This window comes from Leopardus geoffroyi, chromosome C1 (assembly GCF_018350155.1).
Source record: "Leopardus geoffroyi isolate Oge1 chromosome C1, O.geoffroyi_Oge1_pat1.0, whole genome shotgun sequence".
Taxonomy (NCBI): Eukaryota; Metazoa; Chordata; class Mammalia; order Carnivora; family Felidae; genus Leopardus; species Leopardus geoffroyi.
Genome location: NC_059328.1, coordinates 128,074,650 through 128,097,362, shown reverse-complemented (window position 1 = coordinate 128,097,362; position 22,713 = coordinate 128,074,650). Strand labels below are relative to the sequence as shown.

At 45.0% G+C, this 22,713-nt stretch overlaps 1 protein-coding gene across 1 annotated transcript in view; it reads right to left on the bottom strand.

Moving 5' to 3' along the window:
* THSD7B (thrombospondin type 1 domain containing 7B) overlaps nucleotides 1–22,713 on the bottom strand; it is a 1,583,569-nt gene that overhangs the window by 1,182,222 nt on the left and 378,634 nt on the right. The window contains exon 8 of the mRNA XM_045479666.1: nucleotides 9,860–9,968. The gene's annotated coding sequence lies outside the window, so the exon portion shown is untranslated. The remainder of the gene's footprint in view (nucleotides 1–9,859; nucleotides 9,969–22,713) is intronic.

Below are 22,713 nucleotides of genomic sequence, written 5' to 3'. Positions count from 1 at the left end.
AGTCTTACACTTAAGTCTTAATCCATTTGGAGTTAATTTTTATGAGTGACATGAGATAGGGGCCCAATTTCATTATTTTGTCTATAAATATTCAGTTTTACCAACATCATTCATTGAAAAGATTACCATTTCTCTATTGTGTATTCTTGGCTCCCTCTTATCATAGATTAGACAACCATATATGTATGGGCTTATTTCTAGATTCTGGATTATTCAGTCTTCGTGTCTTTTTATGTCAGTTTATTACTGTTTTGATTCCTATAGCTTTGTAATATATAAATTGAAATCATGAAGTGTGATACCTCCCACTTTGTTCTTTCTCAAGATTGCTTTGGCTGTTTGGAGTCTTCTGTGGTTCCATACAATTTTAGGATTGTTTTTCTATGTTGGAAAAATGCCACTGGAAATTTCACACAGATTTCATTGAATCTATAGATGGTGTCAGGTAGTATGGACATTTTAACATGAACTGTTTCAAACGATAAACATGGAGTAATTTTCCCTTTGTTTTCTTTTTCTTCAATTTCTTCCATCAGTGTTTTATAGTTTTCAGGGTAGAGATCTTTCAACTCTTTGGTCAATTTATTCCTAAGTATTGTATTGCTTTTGATCTATTATAACTGGATCTTTTTCTTTTACAGATAGTTGTTAGTGTGTAGAAATGCTACTGATTTTTGTATGTTGATTTTATATCCTACTGATTTTATATCCTAAATTCCTATATTGATCGCATGTTGATTTTACATCCTAAAACTTTACTGATGGGAGGGGTCATGTGGCATCTCTGGGTCTAGAGGGGCGTGATGTTTTGTCAGTTCGGGCCACTGGGGTCCACAACATTGGCAACCGTGTGGTATCTGGCGCATGCTGTGGGGGTCCACAGTGGCTACAAAGGCTACTGGGGTCCTCATCAATGCCTCTAGGTCCAGGGACCAGGGCTGGCATGGTAGTGGCTATGAGTATGTGGTGGTGTATATACACACCCAGATACAGGAGCCAGCTGCAGGTGCCTGCATAATGGCAGGGGTCAGAGACACACATAACGGTAAGGGCCATGGCTGGCCATAAGGACTGGGGTCAACTGTGGGTGCACCGGCAGCTGCAAGGGCCCTGACTGTTGGCATGTACTCCTGTGGCCATAGGGTCTCACCATGAGCATGCACACAGCAATCAAGGCTGGTGAGGAGAGTCAGGCCAACAGAGTAAAGGTGCACAGCTGGAGGGGCTTAGTTGCAGGTGAACCCACCAGTAGTGCAGGCCAGTGACAGGAGTCAGGGCCAGTTTCAGGCTGACAAGCAGCTGTGGGGACCCCCAAGGTTGGCATGCACTCCTGTGGCTGTCGGGTCCCACCACAGGCACAAGGCAGTGGAGACCAGACCAGTAACAGGAATCGGACAGGAGGCATGCAGGTACACAGCTGAAGGGGCTAGCTACAGGTGAGCTGCATAACGCAGGCAAGGGACAGCAGATGGGGCTGGGGCTGGGCCCTCAGCAAGCCGGAGGGGCCTTGGCTATAGCATGCACTTCCACAGCTGCATGGCCTCATCATACGTTCACACACAACAATAAAGGCAGGTGACAGGAGTCCAGCCTGTGATGTGCAGGTGCCCAGCAAGTGCACACATAGCAGTGAGGTCAGCCATGGGGGTCTAGGCTGTCACCCTGCACTTGTACAACACAGGCAGCGGGGCTGGCCGCAGGTGCAGAGCCCAGGCTCCAGAGGGTGGTGGTAGGGGGAGCGGCAGAGGGCAGGGAGGGACTCAAGCACAAACACAAATATCCTTGGGGCGAAGACCAGTACATCTGCAGAGGGTTTGTTAGTTTCTTCAGCGGCTGGCATCCTCTACAGAGCAGGTCACTGGGAACTGTGGTCTCTCCTGCTGTGTGGCTGGTATTGGCAGCCTCTGCTGTTCCTTGTCTCTATACAGCTCAGCTTTGCTAGTTTCTAGGTGGAGTGAAACCAAAGCATATCCTGGGTGCAGTGCCCCAGAAACCTGGGGAAGCTGGTCACACACGCCCTTTTCCAGTGAGGGAAATTCTTCCCAGGTGGGGATTCTCTCTTGGCACTGAACAGATTCAGCCTGGAAGATGAGATGACGCAGACAAAATGAAGCTGTTCTTCCTTCCCTTTTTTGTGTGCTTATTGCTGGGTGTTTTGTTCTCAGGTGTTGCATAGCTGAAGTTTCCTAAGTGGACTCCAGAACTCTCCCAGGGCTATTTTTGTTCATGGATAGCCACCTAACAGTTGATCTTTGTGGAAGGGTGGAGGATGGGGTCTCCTACTCCAGCATCTTGGTGACATCACCTCCCTAACACAGGATTATATATTACCCCAGCCCCTGTTACACAACAAATGTTCAGTAAATTAATAAATAAAGAACAAGGGAATCAATCAATAAACATAGACATTCCTACAATGTTTTTTTTAAGGCAATAAACGAACAAAGGAATCACAAAGAACAACTTCTCCTCCAGGGCTCCTGGCTGGCTCAGTCAGTAGACCATGCAACTCTTAATCTCGGGGTCATGAGTTCAAGCCCCAGGTTTGGCATGGAGCCTAGTTTAAAAAAAAAAAAAAGCAACTTCTCTTCCTACTCTTGCCTCTAATCAGTCCACCTGCTTCTTCTGTTTATCTGAATCCTTCATTTTTTCAACAGGCTGCTTTGGCAAAAAAGCTGACTTTGCACCCTTTGTATTGCTCCACCAATTCTCCCTGGGACGCAGTGGCCTGCAAAGCTTTTTACGAACAAATTAGTCCCTGAGTGCCAACGAGAGAAGTCCTTGTTGTCAGGCTGGCAGATGGATGGTTTCTCCGATCTGACAGACGGACCGAACCTACACACCACTGCTTGGGCTAGGCATCTGTTGCATCAAAGCCCCTGGAGGACCGTGCCCTTCTCCCGTGTGCCTTCAGCACTTTTTTTTTTTTTTTTTTTTATGTCAAAAGCCATCTTTTGAATCTTCCATAGCAGTTCCAGATTTGGCAGATTTATGCTCAGCATGTCAAGATCCAGGAACTCATTATGACACAGAAGGTCGTTTATTCAGTAAAACCACAAAAGCATAAATGAAAAGAGAAACCAATGGCCACATGGTAACAAAGTATATAAAACAGCAGGAACCACACACACTGCAATCCCATTAGGAAAATAGGAGGTGATTAAGGGGGAAAAACAAACAGCTTTAAAGCTTTCCCGTGGAATGACTGCAGTCTTTCCCTAAGTCATTGTTTATGAAAATAAATTCACTTATTTCCAGCAAGCTACACTAAAAATACACATATACAAAAGGCCTGGGGGGTGCCTAGGGGGCTCAGTCTGTTAAGCGTCCGACTTCGGCTCAGGTCATGATCTCACCGTCCGTGAGTTCGAGCCCCGCGTCGGGCTCTGTGCTGACAGCTCAGAGCCTGGAGCCTGCTTCAGATTCTGTGTCTCCCTCTCTCTGACCCTCCCCTGTTCATGCTCTGTCTCTCTCTGTCTCAAAAATAAATTTAAAAAAACATTTAAAAATTAAAAAAAAAAAAAAAAAAAAAAAGAACAAAAGGCCTGGGCTTCTTTCCCAGTTGTTTGGATTCTCATATTAATTCAGTCCAGGTCAGTGGTTCAACTCTCGTGTAGCCTGGGTAGTTTCACCAAGGAAAACTCAGTGCACAAGCCAGATCACTGTGCTGCCTGAAGTCAGTCTTCCCTGCAAGCCATCACTGGCTACCGACCTCATAGGTGGACAAGCAACCCTTCCCCAGACTGGAAAAGCAACACCAAATCTTTGTGCTTTAAACGCAATGAGTTGTCATGACCTTTTTTATTTATGCCATGTTATGGGCTGAATTGTGTCCCTCCTACAATTCATATGATGAAGGTTTAACCCCCAGTACCTCAGAATGTGACTTCCTTTGCACACAGCATCTTTGAAGATGCTAATTAAGTTAAAGTGGAGTCAGCAGGGTGGACCTTAATCCAGTATGACTGGTGTCCCTTTAAGAAGAGGAAATTTGAACACAGATACAGAGAAAAGACAATATGAAAACACAGGTGAGACCATGGCCATCTATTAGCCAAGGGGAGAGCACTCAGAAGGAACCAATCCTGCTGACACCCTGCTCTCAGATTTCCAACCTCCAGAACTGTGAGACAATAAATTTCCGTCATGTAAACCACCCAACAAAGGGTGTTGTGTTTTTGCAGCCCTGACAAGCTAATACATGCCACGTTTCCTTTATCCAACTTTGCATCTCCAACAGAATGTAAACTCCAGAAAAGCAGGGGTTTTTGTAGGTCTGGACCCCTGCCCTAGTCTCAGCATCTAAAATAATGCCGAGTACAGAACTGGCATTCAATAAATATTTGCTGAAAAATGACTTACATGACTTCAGTTCAAAACCGTGTTGAAATAGCCAAATTATGGAAAGAGCCTAAATGTCCATCAACAGACGAATGGATAAAGAAGATGTGGTTTATATATACAATGGAATACTACTTGCCAATGAGAAAGAATGAAATTCTGCCTTTTGCAGCAACACGGATGGAACTGGAAGGAACTATGCTGAGTGAAATAAGTCAGCCAGAGAAAGACATATCATATGTTTTCACTCCTATGTGGATCTTGAGAAACTTAACAGAAGACCATGATGAAAGGGAAGTGAAAAAAAAATAGTTACAAACAGAGAGGGAGGGGGGCAAACTATAAGAGACTCTTAAATACAGAGAACAAACTGATGGTGGATGGGGAGTGGGGGAAATGGGTGATGGGCACTGAGGAGGGCATTTGTTGGGATGAGCATTTGTTGTATGTAAGCAATGAACCATGGGAATCTACCCCAAAAACCAAGAGCACACTTTACACACTGTATGTTAGCCAATTTGACAATAAATTATATTTTAAATTTTTTTTTCAACGTTTTTTATTTAATTTTGGGACAGAGAGAGACAGAGCATGAACGGGGGAGGGGCAGAGAGAGAGGAAGACACAGAATCGGAAACAGGCTCCAGGCTCTGAGCCATCAGCCCAGAGCCTGACGCGGGGCTCGAACTCACGGACCGCGAGATCGTGACCTGGCTGAAGTCGGACGCTTAACCGACTGCGCCACCCAGGCGCCCCAATAAATTATATTTTAAAAAAATATGCTGAGTTACTCTTCCCTCCCCTCCTACTCCACTCAAGTCAAATCCTGATTATATTGTTGGAAAAAAGATTCAGAAAATCCAGACTGCCAAAGGCAATACACCACATCCATTTTTGCCCAGCAGATATCTAATCCGATCGGATGGGCACCATTCTCTGAACCTGCTTTCTCTTGGATACACAACCACTGGCAACAGATTCTGACCCATCAAACTCAGAAGAAACATTCCTCTTTTGTTCAGTTTTGCTGTGGCAAATCCACAGTATGAAGAGTCACCTCCAACCTGAAATACTGGTGACCACACAGGACCCAAAGGGTCCTGTCTCAAACTTATCCAAAACGCCCACCTATCCATCAGTCAAGGGAGCTTTCACCAATGGCCACCTCCATCACTGACTCAAACCTCAAGTATCCTCCAATTCAATTTAACAAGTTTTTATTGAGCATCTATTCTGTTTGGCAATACACAAAGAAAAACAAAGTGGAAGAAATAGATATAGAAAGCATGATCCCAGCCCTCAAGCATAATAACATGGCTGAGCTGCAAGAAGAAACCAAGAAAGCATGTGGCCTGGAGACAGAAAGAAACCAGGATTGGAGTCAGGAGATGGACCAGCCAGGGGAAGTCCTTTCCCTCTGCAAAACTCGGAGGGTAAGTGAGGTTTCCCAGCAGGTCTCTTCCAGTCTATCAGGCTATGGATCTGTGACTATTAGGACAGGCTGCCCTTGTTTGGTTGAAGGGACAAAGAGACCCAAGCCAGTTACCTCCAGGAAGGCGTGGGGGAAGAAAGTTATTGTCAGACACAGCAAGGCTGATGTGAACCCAGAAACCCCAAGAACAAGAGGCTTGGGGGCCGGCTCTTGATCTCCCTCTCTCCTCCCCTCTGGCATTCGTGATTCACTCTGTGAACCACACAGTTCTCTCTGCCAACATATTCCTATCTTCTGCTCCCTCATAATCTTATTTTACACATGGCTTTGGCCATGACTCTGTCCTGACTCTGCCTCAGTACATCCCTGGTCAATCTTCCTCATGTTTACTAGCTCAGATTCCTGAGAAAGAATAACTGATTGCTCTCACTCATCTGTTGACACCACAACATAATCATAATCTACGGTGGCCTGGCCATGCCTGTGTCAGGACCACCCCACCCCCAAGCTACCAATATGATGGGGCTGGGGCACAGGCCATGCCTGGCATTAAGCCTGGCAGTTAAGGCAGAAGTGGTGGCCAGGCAGCATCCCTTAGAAGGGGACACAGTGGGCAGGGGGTAAGGATTTGGAAGTCAAAGGCCATGATATATGGTACAGTCAACAAGTGCCTAACAACGTACATTATCCAGAATGCAGGTTGGATTGTCCCCTAAGTGATAGCACTTAATCTCCTATAACCTCCCTCCTGCACCAACAATTAGACTGTACCAGGCGTGTGGGTCTTAACCCTCTGACTTAAGTCTTCCAGAGATGGGGAAGGAAGAAGCAGTCAGTCCCATGGCCATGAGTAATCCTAGGGCTATCCCACTGATGGGTCATGCCTCTATGCACAGTGAGGACTGGCATCAGACACAAAGACCCCTGAATTACAAATGAGAGTCCTCGGCAATTTGTATGACCTTGAGAAAAATCACTTAACCTTCTGGACCTTGATTTCTCACTTGTAAAGAAAATAACATCTTCCCTATATCCTCTATAGAATTATAATGAGGAACAAAGGAGAAAACAAATTAAAAATTGCTTTTAAAGGCATAAAGTCCTAAATGCATTTAAATAAGCTAACAATAACTTCAGTGAAATCAGAAAATAGAGTCTATAGAAAATATAGGCATAGAAAAAAAAACACAAGACTAGAAGGAAATACACCAAAATGGTCAATTATCTGCAGTAGATAATGGTAGTTATTTCTGGACGGTAAGATATGGGTGATTTTCACTTTTCGTACTTTTATCCTATATTCTTCAAATTTTCTGTATCAAATGTACTAGTGTGATAACTATAAAAATATTCCATTAAAAAATGTATGCGTCAAGGAGATCTCACTTTCTTCCCTGGCTATGTTAGTTGCGTTCTGGACATTTTATTGTTTTGTTTCTAAGTGTTTCACTTAGAGGCTGAGCAAAGGAAATAAAAGAAGGTCAGCTTCAAACCAGTCAATTTCTGCTGCATGTTAGCACTCCTTTGAAAGGATTCAAAGGCAAAAAGATGCTGAAAGGTCCCAGCTGAAATGAGGCTTACAGGGTGCGTTTGCATTTCAACTATTGGGGCTGCCCTTGCTCTCACTTTAACTCCGCTGCGAAGAATTTAATTCTGCTATGCTGTTTCATCTCATTTAGGGAGCCCACATGACGCTGTGGTGAAAATTATTTCAAGAAAAATGTTCTCAGATCCTCAAGTAAAAAGGTACAATGTCAAAGTTTTATGCATTCATAAAGGGGTCCTGCATACCTGGAGCCAATATGTCAGCAATGGTAATAAAAATACTCACTTTTGTAGCTGAACTAAATATACCTTGAGTCCCTACTTTGTGCCACACTCTGTGCTAAACAGAATACAATAGTGACAAAGACAGACCCAGTCCCCCAGCCCCTAACACAATGGCTGCATACATAGGAAGCTCCCAATGGACAGTCACCGAAAGAATGAATATATGAGCATTTCTGCCTCTGTGGGTGTCCTCTCACCCACAAATGTGGGCTGGGCTAAGGAAAAGAGGCAGGATGAGCCAACTGTGTGCCCCATTCACCAACTCCACCCCTCAAAACTGGGTGGGGGGAGGGGGCCCGGGGGCATTCTTTATCCCTTTGGAATCAAATTAAAATCAAAAATAAAGGAGAGAAATCAGTGTCTCGAAAGTTTAACTGAGCACAAGATAGAACATTAGATGATACTAAGTTTTTTGAAGGGATAAGGTTATTGTGCTTATGTTTTGTTTTGTTTTTAAGTTCTTAATGCCTGCTGAAGCAGTTAAGGATGAAATCATGTAAATCTAGTATTTGCTTTAAAATAATCCGAAGGGGCACTTAGGTGGCTCAGTCAGTTAAATGTCCCAACTGTGGCTCAGGTCACGATCTCATGGTTCGCAGGTTCGAGCCCTGCATCGGGATCTATGCTGACAGCTCAGAGCCTGGAGCCTGCTTCAGATTCCGTCCCCCTCTCTCTGCGCCTCCCACACTCAAGCTCTCTCTCTTTCTCAAAAAGAAAAACATTAAAAAATAATAATAAAATAAAATAATCTGGAGACAATGGACAAATGGGGATCTAGGACACAAGAACTACAAGATCAGCTAGACTGGCCACCTGTTGGTAAATGTGGAAGCCAGGTGACACGGATACCAGAGGTTCCCAGACTTGTCAGTACATGTGAACTAGCCAAGAAGCTTCAAAAATACTGATGCCTGTGTTCCAACCCCAGAGACTGAGAGTTAAATGGTCTGGGAGGGTGCCTCAGCATTAGGATTTCTGAAAGATCCCTAAGTGATTCTAATATGCAGGGACCAGTGGTCTTGAGTATATCAGACAATTTGCAAAATAAAACTTTTTTTTGGGGGCGCCTGGGTGGCGCAGTCGGTTAAGCGTCCGACTTCAGCCAGGTCACGATCTCGCGGTCTGTGAGTTCGAGCCCCGCGTCGGGCTCTGGGCTGATGGCTCAGAGCCTGGAGCCTGTTTCCGATTCTGTGTCTCCCTCTCTTTCTCTGCCCCTCCCCCGTTCATGCTCTGTCTCTCTCTGTCCCAAAAATAAATAAACGTTGAAAAAAAAAAAAAAAAAATGTACTATCTGAACTGCTGAGGCTCTTCCTCTGGCTGACCTCCAACTTTAAAAAAAAAAAAAAAGAAAAGAAAACTTTTTTTTTAACCTAATGAGAACAAAAGGTAGTTGAGCATCTGGGGATGGAGGGCTCACTGGTCCCCCCTCTCCGTGCATTAGGCCCAGGCCCCGCACCCCAGCTGTCTCCAAACCTCTTGGTTCCTAAAGCTGGGTGGGAACCTGCGCAGGAGGGCACAACCACATCAACCCACCGTCACCTACAAACGGCCCCATTCTCAAGCCCCTAAAAGGCAGGAGCCCTTGAGTGTGGCCATCCCCCTGAATTTTCAAGTCTGGACCTGACAATGCAGGCTCCCCGCCCCTCCCTCCCCCCACCCTTCTTTTACTTTGCCACCGAACACTCGAACACTCGTCTCCCTTGGCTCCTTCTTTTGTGACATGAATTTTCCACTTTCACCTCCTGCCAGGAAGGGGAGGCCAGGACTTCCTAACAGCCCCATGATTGATATTAATCATCCTCAGATGGACGGATGTTTTTTACCTACTCATTTCCAGCAGGACCTGCAAAGCCCTCTCACCTGGCTTCCCACACACCCCCATGGACAGGCACATCCTGCTGGAGAGTGCTTCATTTTAACCAGAATGTCTCAATAGTAGGTTTCATGTTCTCGGCTGTGCTCACAGTGGGGATGTGATTTTCCTTCATGAAAATGCCATTATTACAGAGCTGCAGGCTGAGTCCTACCAACAATAGGCCTCTATTATTTGTGGGGAAATGGTACTTTGGAGAAGGATTTGCACGTGGTTCTCTAAAAAGAGCCACGCGTGGCTGACAATCAAAGGCTTGCGTACAACCTGTAACTTCAGCCACACTCCCAGACGTTCCAGGGGCCCGTGGTCACGGCCAGAACCTCTCTCTGAAGGTGAGAGGACCCCCAAGACCTGACAGAAAACCCAGTGAACTAAATCCTGACCTTACATCTGTGGCTCCAACAAGTGTTCTCTTTCCTTCATTCTTCTTTATTGAGCCCTTCAGAAATACCTGTCACTGTTGGGGGAACAACCTGGGAGGCCATCTCAGCCCTGAAGAAGAAAAGGAAATAGGTATTAAGTACCCATCACGTGCCACTGCTGTAGACACTTTGCATTAGAGACTGCCCACCCGATTCCAATGTCCATAGGTTTAGGGATGGAAAGCGAACAAGAAAGCAAATTGAATGGGGTGTACAGTCTAAAGAAGGGAGCCACTACTTTGTTTTAAACCAGTGTTTCAATTGGTTCAGTGTAGCCAGATGGAGATATATTTTTTCAGAGAAGCTGGAAACATGGAATTCCAAGTGAAATCATTCCATTTTTAAATGAAGGCAAAGAATTCCATTTTTAGAAAAACCATGGTGGCAAACACTAAACATTCCAAACTACAAGCATGGTTGGGCTGGACCACCCCTACCCCCACCCCTGGGTTGAAATCTGCTACTTCTGCTTGATACATTGTGTCTCTAAGCTCCTTCCCTGAACACCCCTTAGCCAGTCCCCTGGCCCCAGGGTACCCATGCAAACTTGTTAGTGTGTTTCTCCTGCTGCACATATCAGTCCCCACACTGGATGGTAAGGGACTTATGGTCTTGGCACCCTCAGAACCCAGCTTGTGCCCAGCATATTGGTCTGGAGTGAATGAATGAATCCGCATTTCATTTACTCTTCAGCCCCTGATGCTGGTGTTCTCATCCCCCATCACACAGATGAGGAAACAAGCCTCAGACAGGGCAAGGGACTTGTCCTAAACCCCCAGTCCCCACTCATGCCAATCTAACCCCAAGCCTGTGCTCTCCATGCCCCACGGGCACTGCTTCCTCTCCTGTCGTTTTTCTTTGCACTTGCAAGCATTTTGTACCTGCTGAAAACCACAGTCCTGGCTTGAGATACAAACAGCACGTTAAAATCACACGTCAAAAGTCCTCCACTTTCCTTCCCAGCGTGTCACCAAGCCACTCACTGAGTTATTTACTGTTGGGGACTGTGACCCCTTGCTGGGTCAAGGCTCAGCAAATCAGTAATTTTAAGATGCCTGTTAAATATCCAACAGCTGGTGCCTGTTAACTGGAGTCACCCTCCCCCCATCACTTAGGAGTTTTCAAACAACACAGAACATCTCCTGTTATGCCTCAGGCCTCAATTATTCGAAAGAAAGTACCACCAAAACATTGCTCTCCCTCCAAAAAAGAAAAAAGAAAAATAGAAGAGCTCACGAAAATTACTCCTGAAGACACGTGCACACAGTCAAACGCCCGCCTTCCTGGGAGAGATGCACTAGAGCCCCAGGGGAAAGTGGCTGTGGCCACTCCAGTCATGGAGGGGCGGGGGAGGGGCGGGGGAGGGGCGAGGGGGGGCGGGGCTTGCTCACCTTCCCCTGCACGCAGGCTCTGGGAAACTGACCCGCCGGGTTAAGTTCTAGCCTGGGCATCATCGGGAACCCCACCACCTCCTCCGGGCACCCCCAAACCCTGCAAAGGCATGGGGTCCCCACACCCCTTGATCGAACTCCCCGAGTGCCGCGGGCTAGCTGCTGTTCGCACTCCTGGCTGCCCAAATCCAAGTGCCTGGCCTGCCACCTTGTGGACACTACGGGGAAAACACGCCCGTGGGCCCGCTCCAAATGCCCTCTGTCTGCGGATTATCACCCTCCACTTTGAGAGGGCAGCAAGGGATGGGAATCCAGATGAAGAGCAGATTAATTCGACAAAATTAAAGAGAACCCATGAGGAGGATTTGTGGATCATTTTTCTTCCACATAATTAGAGCTTTACATCAGGGACGGTGCAAGTTTTAAATGCTCTAAATCCACACCACAGAGACCTCTTTAAAGACTGTGTGGCCCAGTGGTTACTAAAATTTGGTGGGTGTCACTATCTTCCAGGGAGATGTTTTTAAATGCAAATACCCCACCCACTGCAATCTATTTACTCAGAATCCAGGTCTAGCATTTATATATTTTTATTGTGACAAAAATCATATAAAATGTACCACCTTAACTATTTTTTTTAACATCCAGTGAGGTGCATACTAGACCCCTCTGGGCTGCCTGGAATGAAGGCACTTTTTCTGTTCCCCCAAAATGCACCAGCCAAATAAGTGGAAGAGGGGAAATGCAGCCTGCATTCTGCTTCCCTTCCCAGGTCTCCTGACTCAGGACTCTATCCCCCACAGGAAAACTCACTTAGCCCAAGTAAATCTGAAAGTGGTGATATTTCCTAATTCTCACAAAGATCCTGGATATCCTTGTAACCTGCAAAACCAGAGACCCATGGGGAACGTGTGTGAACGCCACCAGGAATCACTTGTACCAAATGGAAGGCACTGGGAAATCTGACATGGCATTCTAGTCATTTTGAAGTTAGGATTTTTGAGAGCCTTCTGTTTTGTTGACAAGGACTGAGACCACACAAACCCCACAGGCCAAGGTGAGCTAGGAAAATATGTTCACGCGGGAAGTTTGGAACACAGCTCTTCCTACTCTGCTGTTTTCTAGGAGTTAGGCAAGAGCAGCGGCCCCTCTGGCAACCCCAAAGCCTGATTTGGTTGTACTTCTCCAGGTGATATGACAGTTACGGTCCTGGAGGGAGAGAGGTTGACAGCGTCCCTTCCAGATAATCATGTCTTAGAAAGTTTATCTCCCACATACAGAATCATTCCAAAGACTGAGCTGGGTGAGGATTTACCTCTTAGCTTTTTTACAGTGCGTGCTCAAGACTCAGGTCGTGGGACGAGGCAGGAACCACCTTAACTCTTTTTAAGTGTATAGTTCAGTGTTCAGTATATTCACTACGTTAGATGCCTCATATAGGCACAGTCATGTGGTATTTGTCTTTTTGTGTCTGGCTTATTTCACCTAGCATAATGTCCTCAAGTTCCATCTATGTTGTAGCCTGTGACAGGATTTTTTCCGTGTTGAGACTGACTGACATTCCACTGACTGACTGACATACCTCAGTTCGTTTGTCCACTCATCTGTCAGTGGACATTTGGGATGCTTCCAGCTTTTGCCTATTGTGAATAACGCTGCTATGAATATGGGTGTGCAACTATTGCCTTGAGACCCTGCTAATTTCAAACACTCACTAGTGCTACAAAGAGAACCAACCAGATTCAGTGACAGAGTGACTCAGAGTGGCAGCTTCTATAACAATGACAGTAATACTTTTTTAAATTTTTTAATTTTTTTTTTTTTTTTTTTTTTTTTTTTGAGAGAGAGAAACCGAAAGATTGTGAGCAGGGGAGGGGCAGGGAGAGAGGGAGACAAAGAATCCGAAGCAGCCTCCAGGCTCTGAGCTGTCAGCACACAGCCCAACGAGAGGCTCGAACTCACGAACCGTGAGATCATGACCTGAGCCGAAGTGGGACACTCAACCGATTTAGCCACCCAGGCGCCCCAACAATGACAGTCATACTTAAATGTAACATTGTGCCCCAGACAATGTCCTAAGGGCACCGTTTATATCAACTTCTATAAACTGCAGGATATAAGGATATAAGGATATCACAATCCTGATTTACAGCTGAGCAAGAGAGGAAACGTGGAGCAGTTCAGTGCTTGCTGAATATTACACAACCAGGACATGATAGAGCCAAGAAGAAAGCCAGGCAGGAGGGCTCCGGAGTCCCAGAAGGCAGGCAACATCTGAGCTGAGACATGAATGGCAAAGAGGAGTCAGCCAAGAACAGTTGTGGGATAGAGCATTTCCAGGCAGCAAATGCAAAGGGGCAAGAACCAGCTTCCAGTACTGAAAGAAAACCAAAATGACTGAAGTAACAGGTAGAATCAGAGGGAAAAGGGAGAGCACATGGGAAGGCAGGGTCAGATTATAAAAGGTCTCATTAGCCAGAATGAGGAGGTTGGATTTTATATTACTGACTCTGGGAAATCACTGGAGTTTTAAGCATGGCAAAGACTCCAGCTTTTGCTTTCCTCCTGATAGCTTTCCTCATCGATATATATTAAATATGATTGCAAAAAGAAAGCACGTCTGGTGGGGACCTTAAAGGTCCAAGTTTCTGAGTTTCTTCGTTCTTGGACATATTTCACTAATACTCTATGCATGGTTGGAATCTCCAAGGCTACAGCATCACATCCATGAACATCTTCACACTGAGGCCAGCTCTCCGAGGCAACCATTACTTAACTGATGACCTATGTCCACCTTAACTGCAGACTATAATTTGCTTTTACCTCACTGCAGTATCATTACACCTCACAGCCCTGGGAACAGCACTTGATCATTTTTAGAATTCTGACTTCCCACCACAGGGGGACAAGATTATTTACCCCCACTTAGGGAGATCTGCAGAGACCAGTAATTGCTGCGGGTGGGTTAATGAGTGTGAATTAGAACTGCAGCCCGATTAAGGGAAGAACAGGCAGCCGAGGAAAGAGATGTGTCAGTACTTTTACCATGGAATAGCACTTACGGCTACATAAACTGGAGAAGATCAAAAGAGCTCTTTTGCTCTTTTACGTGAAACTTTTGCCCTCCTCAGAGGCTGTGCCATTATTGTAAGCCTGTGTCCCCAAAGAGGGCAGACCCGTCAGGAACTGCTCATCCCTGAAGTTTTCATGGCATAACAATCTTTGCCTTTTATCTCGACCAATTCACCTCATCACAGAAAAGTTTAAATCCTCTGCACCTCCCAACAGCGCTCTGATTGCCCTGTAGGGACTTCCCTCTGCCCCCTACTGGATGTAATCATTGTGGGACAAGAAATGCAGGAGGGAGCATCTGGGTGGCTCAGCAGGTTAAGCGTCAGACTCTTGGTTTCAGCTCAGGTCATGATCTCATGGTTCGGTGCGTGGCTTTGAGCCCTGCATTGGACTCTGCACTCCCGGTGTGGAGCCTGACTAGGGGTCTCTCTCTCCCTTTCTCTGCCCCTCCCTTGCTCACGCACGCTTGCTTGTTTGCTCTTTCTCTCAAAATAAATAGGAAGGAAGGAAGGAAGGAAGGGAGGGAGGGACGGAGGGAGGGAGGAAGGAAAGAGAGAGAGAGAGAGAGAGAGGAAGGAAGGAAGGAAGGAAGGAAGGAAGGAAGGAAGGAAGGAAGGAAGGAAGGAAGAAATCCAGGTGTCTACCCTCTATAGTGGGAGCTGGAGGGGGTCCCTGAAAGTTCCTTCCACTCTGTTCTTCCTCTCACCAACTTGGTGCAGGGTGGTTATGTGACCTTAGCCTGGGACAGTCACGACACCTTGGCTCAGCCAATCAAATACTTGCCTCCCTGAGATGTTGAATCTTGGCTGATTGACACAAGGTCTGGTAAGAAATTGGGTTCACCGATGAGATCAATGAGCTGAGCCTGCTACCAGTATCTTCCAGAGCAATCTGGTGCCCATATGCTCCAGCCTAGTTCTTCAGCCCTCACTTCACTCTTTGGAGCCCTTTTATGCTAAAATTAGCCCATGTTTCTGTTACTTGCAACTAAAAAACCCAAGTAGATACAGTGAACATTCAGAGATTACAATTAGGTATCAACAAGCACCTAGTACCTCCAAGGAGGTACATGCATCTGCTCTCCAAAAACACAATGGCAAAAAAAGGGAGGGGGCAGGGACTTACTTCTCTCTCACAATGAAGAGGTCCCCGGGTAGGGACTCCAGGGCTGGTATGGTGGCTCCAAGATGTTCACAGTGATGTAGGCTCCACCTAGGTTTCTGCTCTACTACCTTTAACTCATGTTTCCATGATCCTAGATTGGCACTGTGACTTGAGTCATCCCAGCCACTTTCCTAGGACAGAGGGACAGGGAAAAGGTAAAGGTCTCCTGACAGCAAGCTAAGTGTGCTGGAACTTATTTCTACCCACAAGTCATTGATTGCCCCAACTTTAAGGAAAGCTAACAAATGAAAGTTTTTCTAATGGGCAAACAGCCTATTCAAATATACAGGAGCCCTCTCCTACAAAAGGAGAAAATGGATACTGAGTAGGCAACTAGCAGTCTCTTTTACATGTTTTTTTTTTTTTTAATGTTTATTTATTTTTTGAGACAGAGACAGAGCACAAGTGGGGAGGGGGAAGAGAGCCAGGGAGACACAGAATCTGAAGCAGGCCTCAGGCTCTTAGCTGTCAGCACAGAGCCCAACACGGGGTTCGAACTCATGAGCCATGAGATCATGACTTGAGCCAAAGTCAGACACTTAACCACCTGAGCCACCCAGGTGCCCCCACAGACTGCTTTCCTGAAAATTGCTGAAGCTTCAGAAGGATATTCTAAGGATTCTCACGCTTCTTTTCTCAACCTTTCTTGGCCAAGCCATTCTGAAAACATACCCCAGTCTAAATTCTGATTATAAGGGAAACAACAGGAAACTATCCATTTCTATAGAGCTGACTCGGAATCATGGTAACAGCACATCTTTACTGAATGACTTTGAACCAGACCCTTGATTCTTCAGAAACTTAGTTGCCTAAAACGTAAAATCTGCCTTAATGAACGAGGACCGGCTGAGATAACAACCCACGATCCCATCTACTTCCAAGATGATATGGAATCAACATCTCCAATAGATCAAGTGTCCAGTTGTGCTGAAAAGAGCACAAAAATATTTTTTAAAAGATACAGTGGTCCTAAAGTGAATAGGACTTGTATAGTTCTCAGCCTTTGCCCCCAAGAAGAGTTTGAATTGTGCCTCAAGCTTAGGCAGGAATCTGTCTGCCTGGATTTCCTTAGGAACTAGAGAGGAAAAACTGCTAGGTTCCAAAGCCAGAGGTGAACTCACCTGAGGTAGCTAGGGAGGAAGGGAAAAATTGCAACTTTAGGGCAAAAACATGTGTGTTTGTTCCTGCTGGAAGACAACTGTCCATGCATCCCTTGGGTTTCTGCGCATGTTGCAAGGGGTGGCATGGATTGCTTTTTTTTTTCCCCCAAACTATCTTTTCCAGGGTATCTATATAGAGAACAGCCTTAGAAGACAGAGACAGTATCTCTCTCCAGAGCAAAGAATAAATTTGCTTGCCCATAGATGAAGATAACATCTCCCTCCAGAGCTGAGGGCAAGAAGGCTTGTTTCCCACTATAAAAGATTCAGGGAGTGCCTGGGCGCTCAGTTGGTTAAGTGTTCAACTCTTGGTTTCAGCTCAGGTCATGATCTTGTGGTTTCATGAGTTTAAGACCCACATCAGGCTCTGTGCTAGCAGCATGGACCCTGCTTGGGATTCTCTGCCTCCCTCTCTCTGCCCTCCCCACTCACGATGTCGCTCTTTCAAAATAAATAAACTTACAAAAAAAAGAAAGAAAAAGATTCAGGCTCCCTAAACTCAGGGTACGTCTCCTGTAACAACTCCCTGCATTTGTGGGTGTCACCCGGCCCTCTCCATATCACCCTGTGGGAATGGGGTTCAGGGAACTGGCACAAACACTGACTCTCATGCTACTGCTACTGTGTGAAGTAACAAAGTTCTTTGTCCCTGAACCAGGAGTCCATCAGCACCCATAAAACTGCAGCAGTCTAACTACTTGGCTTGCAAGTCGTGAGTGGGGGAAAATTTCAGACCCAGTCTTTACATGTTTCCTCTTCATCACCACCTTCCTCCTCCCCTGCTTCTCCAGTCTACCTCCTGAATGTGAACACTGGGTCCCTAGCTCCCATTCATCCCCCAGGAAATAGAAGTATTTTTAACATTTTCAACTAAATCACAGAAATCTCAAAATAGTGCTCTGTATATACTGTCAAGAGCTTTCTGGTTGTAGAATGCATCCCTCCTGGCACATAGTCCCTGCTATGGCCAAACCCTCAGCATGACGTAGTTAAACCACGCTTGCCCATGGTGATGGATGTTTCTCACGGGACTCAACCACATGAGGCAGAAAAAAAAAAGGGATTGTGTGTCCAACCCAATGCTGCCCAGAAGCGACCCAAGAGCCATGGAGAGGATGTGTCTTTATCTCCAACTTCCACATTCTGACGTTATCAGGCTGAGCTGCTGATGGCTGATTTTTTTCTTTTAATTGGAAAGTTAAGGGAATGGGCCTGTAAATAACAGACAAAGCTGACGGTGGATGAAACGGTCCATGCTGTTTGATTTTTCAATATTAAAGACCTTCACTCACCCCAGATACACACAAAGAATGATCAGATAAGAAATCATCTACTCCTGGTCAAGCCCAGTGATCTGCTGTCATCTGCTGGGGTCACAGCAAAAATGAAACACTGAACAGTAATAAAAAAGACAGCAATCGACTCTGCCAATTCCATTCATTTCCGACCCATCTGCACCCAGGTACATCGGAAACTCAGCCCTCAGAAAGCAATAGTGAGCATGCTTCAGCTGTCAGACCCCAGCATGACCTTTCTTTCCCTTCTGCCAGAAGTCTGGAGCGAAGGCCAACTTTCTCAAATTCCATTCTCCTCACAGAAATAATAAAAGATTCTGTATTTCTATGAGCACATCCCGATTGGCCTGCTTTTCCTAAGAGAAGGGCTTTGCTTTAGAGTCACCAAATGTTAAAGAGCTGAGTGGGACCTTGGAAATCCCCCTGTTCAAACTTTCATTTTCATACAAAGAACTGAGGCTCTGGGCAGTTAGTGATCAGGTGATCACTAACCCCTTATCAGACATGGTTTGCAAATATTTTTTTCCCATTCCATAAGATTGTCTTTTCATTGCATTGATAGTTTCTTTTGCTGTGTAGAAGCTTTTGGCTTGATGTAGTCCAACCTGTTTGGTATTTTTTTTAATGTTTACTTATTTTTGAGAGTCAGAGCAGGGGAGGCACGGAGAGGGGTGGTGGGGAGTGGATCTGAAGTGGACTCTGCACTGACAGCAGCAAGCCTGATGCAGAACTCAAACCCACCAACCCTGAGATGGTGATCTGAGCTGAAGTTGGACCCTCAATCGACTGAGACACCCAGGTGCTCCCCCACCTGTATTTTTATTTTATTGCGTATGTTCTAGGTGTCATGTCTAAAAAATCATTCCCAGGAACCATGTCAAGGAGGGTTTTTTTCTGTTTTCTTCTGTGAGTTTCATGGTTTCGGGTCTTACGTGTAAGTCTGTAATCAAACCATGAACACTTCATCGAGAGTCGGCCAAGGCTGTGTGGTTTTCACAAAACGCATATTGAGGAACCTCTTCAGTTTCTTCCTTCTGAGAGCAAGACTTTCTGTTATATTTGGGGAACTTCTGGTGTGTAATAATCTATTCTGAACCTCCCTGAGCCAGCTCCTTAATTACTCTCTTGGCTTTTTAGGCTAGGTAAACCCCAAGGAGCTCTCTCAGCTGTGCAGGGACACACGGAAGAAAAAGGAGGAACTCTTGAGATGTGCCCCTTCTCTACCCTCCCCCTGCTATTTTCCACTTTGGGTCAAGAAGAGGTCAAAAACAGGTGCCATTTGAACCATTTGTTCAGCTTAAACAGTATGCTCATTATTTGGTTAAAATTTTTTTTTGTCCTTTGGAGCACCTGAGTGGCTCAGTCAGTTGAGTGTCTGACTCTTGATTTCAGCTCAGGTCATGATCTCTCAGTTTGTGGGATAAAGCCCCATGTCAGGCTCTGTGCTGACAATGCAGAGCCTGCTTGGGATTCTTCTCTCTCTGACCCTCACTCTCTCCCCCTCCCTCATATGCACACATGTGTTCCCTCTCTCTTGAAAATAAATACTTTAAAAAGAATTTGTTCTCATATATAAAAACCAGAGTTCACCCTCCCATCCCAAAATTTCAATTTCCAGTTTTGCCTGAAAAATCGAAATTAAAACCAACATGTCACATGGCAATGCCAAGGAATAGCTGTCCTCTTTAGACGGTGACATGAGCTCTCTGGTATATCATAATCTCCACTCCGTCCCTGATACCTCCTGCCTATTCCCCCTAGAAAACTGGACGTATGACCTCTAGAGGAAGATTTATTGTGGTAGCTTGTTCATTGTGCCAAAAAACATTAATTAATTGCCTGTAAACATCTAACTAAATCCATAAAAAACCCTAACAGCATGGAGTTTATATTCTGGCATGGGATGACAGGCAACAAACAAATAATTATAGAGTATACCAGAAAGTGATTGTTCTTTGAAGAAAATACAACAAAGAAGGAGATACCAAGTGTGGGGGGGTTACAATTTAAAAATAGGATAGGCAGGGAAAGGCTCACCAAGACATTTAAGTTAAAACTTAAAGGAGGTGCAGGAAGATGCCATGCAAATATGGCTTGGGAACAGCATTACATGCAAAAGGAACAACAAGTGCAAAGGCCCTGAGATACTATATTAAGAGCCATGGCTGGGGACACAGACATTTCTGTAGGTTCCAAGGACATTCATTGTGTCCCGTCCATTCTTCTTTCCCATCCCCCACTTCATCCTCAACCCCGGCTCCAGCAAAGTTAGTTCGCCAATGCCACAGACATCACAGGGGTAAGGGCACCCCAGCTTGGAGGCAACTAGAAACCTCTCCAAGGTATCCACAACCATGGATACTTTGAAGGAAATCAAAATCCGGGTTACCCACTCCCATCTCCACTCTTTGGAACACTGAACTCCCTGTGACCACTTCTATAGTAGAGGCTTCCTGCCGGTCTGTTGGTCCCCTCTGCCACCTCCCTGCTTACAGTCACCCATGGCTCTCTATGAACAGCCCCCCTCTCACCCAGCCTGACTCTTCCCACGGGACTTGCCCAGTTGTCCCTAAGCTGGGCCCTAAACAAAGGCAACGTGCAATATGTCTGTGCAAGGCTCGTGGCAGGGCTACTTGTCTCGGCTGGTATTAAGCATGTTCTGTGAAGGACCAACAGTGGCATCAAAGACAAGGTATTTGGGCCATGTTGGGAAGTTCTGAATTTGACTGTTCAGAGCTCCTACTTAACAATGTCTTCTCTATCCTCAACTTGCATCAAAGGAAGCAATGCTCTTTTTTTTTTTTTTAATTTTTTTTAACGTTTATTTTTGAGACAGAGAGAGACAGAGCATGAACGGGGGAGGGTCAGAGAGAGGGAGACACAGAATCTGAAACAGGCTCCAGGCTCCGAGCTGTCAGCACAGAGCCCGACGCGGGGCTCGAACTCACAGACCGCGAGATCATGACCTGAGCCGAAGTCAGCCGCAACCGACTGAGCCACCCAGGTGCCCCGGAAGCAATGCTCTTGAGACCAGGAACAAAGCAAAGAATCCCACACAGGCCTTATGTCACCAAGCAGTAAATTCCTCGCAAGGCTTCCAGTCCCACTCATCTCTCTCTCTCTTTTTTTTTCTTAAACGTTCATTTATTTTCGAGAGAGAGAGAAAGAGAGTGTGTGAGCAGGGGAGGGGCAGAGAGAGAGAGAGAGGGAGACCCAGAATCCAAAGCAGGTTCCAGGCTTCGAGCCATCAGCAAAGAGCCTGATGAAGGTCCTGAACTCATGAACAGGGAGATCGTGACCTGAGCCAAAGTTAGATGCTTAGCCAACTGAGCCACCAAGGTGCCCCATCTGTTTCCTTTTTAGAATTAGAACCAGGGGCACCCGGGTGGCTCAGTCTGTTGAGCAACAGACTTCATCTCAGGTCGTGGTCATGGCTCAGGTCCTGATCTTGGTGTTCATGGGTTCAAGTCCCCTGTTAGCATCAGGCTTGCTGCTGTCAGCGCAAGGCCCATTTCAGATCCTCTATCCCTCTCTCTCTCTCTGCCCCACCCCTACTTGCACTCTCTCTCTTTCAAAAATAAATAAGCATTAAAAGAAGAAGAAGAAGAAGAAGAAGAAGAAGAAGAAGAAGAAGAAGAAGAAGAAGAAGAATTAGAACCAGAAGTGAGGGTGCTATCACAGAGATGTCTACTCAAATTGGAAAATGAAGTCAGATGTTTTCTGACAGGAAGCAAATAGATTTGGCTGATGGGCTTAACCATTAACCATGGGGGGCACTTTCCACAAATTAAATTGATGGTTTCATATAAATACATACAAAGCTTTCTCATTTGATATAAAATATTACATTGGCAAAGTTGCACTGTACTGACCAATGTTTTATTTTCTCATTTACAAATATACCAAGTTAAAGATTATACCTTTCATTGAAAAAAATAAGTATAATTAATAATAATTTGATGAGGATTAACATATACTTTTCACTATACTTCTAAGAAATCAAGACAGTGAATAAGTCTTACAACTGGATAACAAATCTTTTGCAATTCAGGCTGTCTCCAATTCTCTGCTTTTAATAAAACTGAAAGGAAACCTAACTGCATTGTCAAATGATATATCATTACTACAAGCATCGAATAAATGTTGTGATATATCATTATGTGGTTGTTGTTATACAAACACAAAAAGTTCAAACTAGTATAATAAATCTGCTTCCATAACTATTTAGTTTACATATGAATTTTTTAATTTGCATCTATAAAAAAGAGGAATAGAATTGATGCTGCCCCAGTTCCTTTCTGCCAATAAGTGATAGTCAACTATGAAGACATGAACTATTTGTTAAAGACCTAATCATGTCATTTACCAGATATATTTCCAAAAATTTTTTTTTCACATTTTATGACTAGTATCAGAATTGTGGTATTATTATATTATGGCCAATAGCATACTAATAGTGTACTTGTGTACTACTAATAATTACAATGATTACTCAATCAGGAAGAATTTGTTAATACTTAGGGTTTTATGATCACAGGCTATAAAGGAAGAATTCAGTTTTAGTCAGTGAAATTTTGGTTTTAGAAGAACATACTGGAATGCTCAATAAAAAACTTTCAAGCATAAAAAAGTACACATTAGGATCAGATTTTGTGGAGTAAGCAGAACACAAATTCAAAGAAAGAAAGTAAAGATATAAAATGTCCAAATGCTACAGAAGAGGTTGTTTATGT